The 6,902-nt window shown below is 46.5% G+C and overlaps 1 non-coding gene across 1 annotated transcript; it reads right to left on the bottom strand.

Annotated features, from left to right (window-relative positions):
• Positions 1-6,284: 6,284 nt before the first annotated feature.
• TRNAS-GCU (transfer RNA serine (anticodon GCU)) lies at positions 6,285-6,356 on the bottom strand. The gene has a single exon. It is a non-coding gene; the product is annotated as a tRNA-Ser (tRNA).
• Positions 6,357-6,902: the final 546 nt, after the last annotated feature.

Genomic DNA, 6,902 nt, shown 5'->3' with positions numbered 1-6,902 from the left:
AAGCAGAGGGCTTGGATGATGCCAGCAAGTTCCTGATGTGACTCCAAAATGCCTCATTTTCCAGCCCCGGCCTGGACGCCTCTCATTCAGTCTCCTTGAGAAGCCATTATCAAGGCGCCGGAATTGTTAACACGCCGAGCCCAATGGAGCCGGTGCCTAATGCTGATCCTTTTCTCATTGTGGAGGTCTCCGTCCATCTCCGCATTTCTGTACTGTTTGCGACCCTGCTGATCGCGCCTTCGCAATTTCCATTGCCATTTGAGTGCTTTCCTTGCCCTTTTGGGTGATTAGAGAAGAGGGTACAGGGAGCTTTTCTAGGAAAAGAGAACGTGCCTGTTATTTCATGCTTTCCTCCATGTCTGTGAGCAAGATGACATTTCAGAAGGGTAGTTTTTTAAATAAAGAGAACATTTCCTTGTAGGAATACTGTAGCCAATGTGGTGTAGCAGCTACAGTGTGGCCCTAAAGGTAAAGCTGGTCGCCTATGCAAGCACCGAGTCATTACTGACCCATGGGAGGACGTCGCATCACGTTTTCTTGGCACACTTTTGTTATGGGGTTGTTTGCTATTGCCTTCCCCAGTCATTAACATTTTACCCCCAGGAAACTGACTTTGGAAGGATGGAAGGCTGAGTCAACCTTGAGCTGGCTCCCTGAACCTGGCTTCTGCCAGGATCAAACTCAGGTCATGAGCAGAGCTTGGGCTGCAGTACTGCAGCTTACCACTCTGTGCCACGGATGTTGCCCTAGGACTGGGAAAACCCAGGTTCAAATCCCCACTTAGGAATTAACTACATAATACATTGCTTATGGATCCACTCCCTGTCTTGTTGATCAGACATAGGCTGGGCGCTCCTTGCTGGGAATTTTGTTCCCAGGTAAGGTTGCCAAGTCCAGGTCGGGACAATCCTGGAGTGTGAAACCTGGGAAATACAGGATATAATATCATAGAGTTCAGCCTCCAAAGCAGCCATTTCCTCTGGAAGAACTGATTTCTGTCATCTGGAGACCAGTTGTAATTCTAGAAGATTTCCGGGCTCCACCTGGAGGACAGCAACCTTATTTCCAGGTATGCAGAGACCTGATTTGGTTTGAGTGTAAGGGGGTAGGTCCTGACTTGAGATCACTCCTGGGAGTTACTGTTTACTCTGTTGGGGAAACGTACTTATGGCCCATCGTTATATGTACGATAGCAGCTCTCTAATATCGTTTCAGATCAGGAAGCCTGCTGGTGTGGTGTGTGTGTGTGTGTGTGCTTAAATAGGGTTGCACACTCAGGGTTGGGAAATTCCTGATTTGGGGACGAGACCTTGGGAAGATGGGGAAGGATCCAGCAGGGTATAATGCCACAGAGTCCACCATCCGAACATGCCATTTTCTCCAGGGGAGCTGATATCTATAGTCTGGAGATCAGTTGTAATTCTGGAAGAGCTCCAGGCCCTACCTGGAAGTTGGCAAACCCAAGCTTAAGTCTCCGTTTCCTGGTACACTCTAGTTCCAATCAGATCAAGTTCTCATGATGGAACTCCCAGCACACTTCTGGTTAGCAAAATCCTGGGCTGGCACAGGGCAGGCCTATAAACAAATGGATCACATAGATAGGCCCAGATGCATAGCCAAGAAGCTTGTAAATGGGACCGTCGCTCTGTCTCACCCTAGCCTACGTCGCATCATGTGACTGTCAGAACAAACTGGAGAAGGGGGAAGCCTTTGAAAGGGTCAGTTTCTTTGTACTGGAGACATGTGGTATATCTACTTTTTTGAAAAACAGATGAGTGTAGAAGAGCAGGCAGGAGGTCAGTACTAGTGGGCAGATCAGTATTAATTCTCCAAAAGCAGACAGCATTCCTTAGTAATACATACACTCCCCTCCCCCCCACCCCACACACTGCTAGGCCCCTTCTTGCTATCTAGCTGCAAAAGCTCAGGGCCCAGGTGTGCTGGGAGATCTCCAGGAATTACAACGGATCTTCAGGAGACAGAGATCAATTGACCTGGAGGAAACGGCTGCCTTAGAAGGTAGACCCGTATACTGCATCGAGGTCCCTCCCCTTCCCAAACTCCACCCCTTCCCAAATCTCCAGGAATTTCCCTACCCAGAACTGGCAACTGTCTCTGTCACCCTTGCTGACTACATTCTGACTACCACATTCTCTCCAGCCACTTCTGAGCAGGCGATGTACGCTCAAGTAGCTGCTAGTCAGCAAAAGAAGTCAGCGTTCATGAAGAAGACATCTTTAGTTATTGGCTAAACAACAGACCTAGAGAACATGCCATCTGTTCACTTGACAGCCCTAACATGTGTCGGTAGTTCTTTTCTCCTCTCTCTCTCTCTCTCTCTCTCTCTCTGGCCTACCCCAAAACCACAGATAACATTTCAAGGAGTTCTATTTCACTGAAATAAGGACAATTTGCTCCTGTTCCTTGTACAGAGAGGTGACTGATTAAATACACTTGTAAAGAAAGCTGTGCTGGCATGCAGACATCTTGACTGTAGCATAACCTGATCTGAACACACCATTGCCTAACGTTACACAGCTCCCCTGCCTACTTTGTGCTCCACAGAGGCATGCGACTCATAACAACATGCAACGTGGCTGTAGCTACAATGGATTTCTCCAATGCGAACTGCATGTGCCTGCTTCATCTACTCAGAGCCAAGCTACAAGTGACGCCTGACACAGGTTGGACACTTGTCAGCTTCCCTCAAGTTTTGATGGGAAATGTAGGCGTCCTGGTTTTGCAGCTTGGGTCTCCATTACAGCTGCAAGACCAGGACGCCTACATTTCCCATCGAAACCTGAGGGAAGCTGACAAGTATGCAACCTGTGTCAGGCATCACTTGTAGCTTGGCTCTCAGTTTGAGCTACTGCTCACCATTCATGTGGGCCATTAAGACAGCTATTGGTGCCCTGCTCTGAAATAAAGGGGTTGGCCTTTTTAGTGGTGGGACCTTGGATAGGGATGAGTGATTCACCTGCTGTCCAGCCTGATAAATCTTAGACACCAAGTTTTTTTCCCATTAAGGTTTTTAATTGTTTTTCCACACAAGAAAGTAAATATAACAATAAAGTTCCTGTAACCCTACAACACTCTCTCCTGCAACCCTCTTCCCTGACATAGCCCATCAAGAAGAAAAAATAAGAGCTGCATACATTTAAACAGCTAAGAGTAAAGATTAATAGAGTTGCCAGTTCCAGGTTGGGAAATTCTGGGAGATCTGGAGGGTAGAGCTTGGGGAGGATGGGGTTTGGACAGTGGAGGACCTCAGCAGGTTATAACGTCCACCATTCAAAGCAGTCATTTTTTCCCAGAGAAACTGATCTCTGTGGCCTGGAGATCAGTTGTAATTCTAGGAGATCTCCCGCTTCCACCGGGAGATTCACAACACTAGAGATTAAGAGGAGTTAGCCATGTCTGTAGTTGCAAAATAGTAAAGAGTCCAGTAGCACCTTTAAGGCTAACCAACTTTATTGCAGCATAAGCTTCCGAGAACCACAGCTCTCTTCGTCATGCATCTGACAAAGAGAGCTGTGGTTCTCAAAAGCTTATGCTACAATAAAGTTGGTTAGCCTTAAAGGTGCTACTGGACTCTTTACTATTTTGCAACTAGAGATTAAGAAGAGGAAAAAGAAGGGAGAATGGGGTGGGGGTGAGAGGCAGCAGTATGGCTCTGACTCAACAAGGTGAGGCATCCCTGCTCAAAGAGATATAGGAAATTTTGCCGGATTAAAGTGAAGGTCTCCGGAGTTTCTCATCTGTTATATGCATTGTTCGCCCTTGTACAGAGATCTAACATATCATTGGTCTGAGTATCAGCTTTTTAAATCTGCCCAGTGTTGTTGTCCCTCCCTCCCCCAACCAATCTTTATGTAATTGCATGTCCTGCTCCCTGGGGCTTTTTTCAGAATGGGAAACTGAACAGGTGGGAAGGTTGAAACCTCTTCTTCTCACATGCCCCAGATGCAATTGCAACTGAAGAAAGGAGTTCTGACTCTTGAAAACTTACGCCCTGAAAATCTGTTGGTCTCTCAGGTGCCCCTGGATTCGAATCCTGCTGTTCTTCGGCAGACCGACCTGGTTACCCACCTAAATCAGGACCACATGCCTCTGGGAGGTGCAGATTAACTCCCAATACACATGTGATGCAAAGGATTTTGTAACGGGAATTGCCCTAAAAGTTTGGACACTTTCCCTCCCTTCAAGATTTCGTGTCAAAGTCTTCATGGTCTCAGACTCAGTAATGATGTGGGTTTAGGGTTGCCAGCTCCAAGTTGGGAAATTCCTGGAGATCTGATGGGTGGAGAAAGTGGGGTTTGGAGAGGGAAAGGACCTTGGCATGGCATAATTCCATAGAGTACACCCCTCAAAGTAGCCATTTTCTCCAGGTGAACTGATCTTCATGGCCTGGAGACCAGTTGTAATTCCAGGAGATCTCCAGCCACTACCTGGAGGCTGGCAGCCCTATGTGGGTTGGATCCAGCAAGCTTTTTTGGATCAATCTCACTCAATTGCTCTCTATTCATCATGGATTTTGTCCATGCAGGTCCCATGAGTCTCAGCAATGCCTTTTTTGAGTGGTCTAAGGGCACTTTCCCTCTTTGCTTTTCCAGAAAAGCTGGTTGGATCCAACCTAATGCAGATCTGGCCACAAGGACTTTTTGAATATGGAAGGACCTGGCACTAGCCTCATATAGCTGGTACCAGGTCTCCCTATATTTCCCCCCCACACCCAATAATTCTGAGAGACCCATTTCCTCATCATTCCACTCACACCTTTAACTGGTTTAACCTTGGAAGAATGAATTGCAATTATGGGCCTTTCAGGAGCTTCATTATCACTCTAGCTTGGCCGCATTTGACGAGACCCTTTTTTACGGCCAAGTTATTATAAGCAAAACGTACAGCTCCGAGCTGTAATTTCCTGTCTGCAGTGATAAGCTGGGTGCACCCGCTGCTCAATAAATAGTTATTTTTTTATGTATGTCTCTGTCTTGGGTGGGAAAGGGAAGAAAGGAAGGCCACGCTCATGTTAATTGCATTTGTTAATGAGATTTACTTTGATATCCCCTAGATAAGGAAGGAAGGGGGAGGGGGTTGCCCCTGAAGTGCCTAATAGTCGAGGGAGTTCGAACTGGGAAATCAGCTTGTTGGAAGAGAACAAACTCTGCCCCAGTAAGGTGGCACTTTCGAAGAAGAGTGCCCCAAAATGCCTACTGGTATAACGTGAAAAATAAATGCATTAAATTATCCAGTCCTAAAGTACATACGTAAGAGGGTGCTTGCAGTATCTCAGCATGAATCTCTTCTACTCTGGTCTAGTTTCCCCCTTCCCATCAGACTTGTAGACAAGTAATTCTGCTTCATCTGTGCAACAAATGAGAATGGATCTTTGAACTGCTGTCATTACCAAGATGCCATTAGGGTTGCCAGCTCCAAGTTGGGAAATTCCTGGAGATCTGGGGGGTGAAACCTGGAGAAACCTGGAGAAAGTGGGGTTTGGGGAGGGAAAGGACCTTGGCATGGCATAATTCTATAAAGTCCACCCCCAAAAGTAGCCATTTTCTCCAGGTGAATTGATCTCTGTGGCCTGGAGACCAGTTGTAATTCTGGGGGATCTCCAGCCACTATCCGGAGGCTGGCAACCTTAGATGCAGCAGAAGGGCTGTGCCTGTTGTGTATCTGCATGAGTCACTGTTTGGGACTGGACTTCTTCCAATCAGAAGGCATTTAGGGAACAAGTGTTTGCACAGAAACCCAGGGAATGAGTTTTGAGCACATGTTAGATATAATGCTTTCGGTGTAAAAGTGAAATATATCTCTACTTTTCATGAAGTATCTGTGACTCGACAATCAGAAATACTGCTTTAGGGTAGTTTCAGGTGCCATGTTGGTCTGCAGTAGAAGAGCAAGATTCAAGGTCCAGTAGCACCTTAAAGACCAACAAGATTTCCAGGTATGGGAGCTGTGACTCTTGAAAGTCCCTGCCCTGGAAATCTTGTTGGTCTATCAAGATCTGCCTTGTCTACTCTGATCTGCTTCCAAGGACTTGGGTGGAGGTCTTTCACATCACCAGCTACCTGACTCTTTTCACTGGAAATGCCAGGGATTGAACCTGGGACCTTCTGCATGCCAAACAGGTGCTCTGCCAGTGAGCCATGCCCCCTCGCTACTGAATCAGACCATCGTTTCATCAAAGTCAGTATTGTCTACTCTGACTGGCAGCTGCTCTCAGGGTCTCAAGCAGAGGTCCTTCCCATCACGTGCTGCCTGCTCCTTTCAACTGGAGATGCCCGAGATTGAACCGGGGACCTTCCACACAGCAAGCAGATGCTTTACCACTGAGCCACATCTCCTGCTGAAGACTTCCATGCCCAGCCGTAGCATCCCTGTTAGTGCAAAACTAGAAACTTTTCAGTGTTCATGCCACCAAAAAGCAATTTTTGCAAAACAAACAAGCAAACAAACAAAACCCTCAGACTGCTGATGATTAAAACATGGAAGCTATCAAATACCAAAAGACACATTCTAAATACTGTTGAATGCCAAGTGTAAGGTTGAGCAACAACAACAAAAACAAAGAAATAAAATAAGATTGCAACTGATAATGAAGCTCAAGACAATGCATCCACCTGGACTGAATTAAGACATAGGCTTCCTGTCTCATTACCAATGCTGATTTCTCCACACCCACTAAGTTGTCAGGTCCAATATATATCTTAACTATACTGACTCCATTTTCTAATGCTTTTAGTGTTTAAGTGTTTTCTCCTCAGGTGCACCAGTTCCCAAGCAGCATTCCCACCAGAGGAGACTGTTTTGTCTAACACCGTTCCACCAGGCATTGGCCTTGAAGGGGAGCAGCTTCCCAGGACTGAAAGATGTTGTTTTGAGAACTGTGG

Source organism: Eublepharis macularius, chromosome 18, assembly GCF_028583425.1.
Source record: "Eublepharis macularius isolate TG4126 chromosome 18, MPM_Emac_v1.0, whole genome shotgun sequence".
Classification (NCBI taxonomy): Eukaryota; Metazoa; Chordata; class Lepidosauria; order Squamata; family Eublepharidae; genus Eublepharis; species Eublepharis macularius.
The sequence above is the reverse complement of the archived record's forward strand: the minus strand, read 5'-3'. Positions and strand labels throughout refer to the sequence as shown.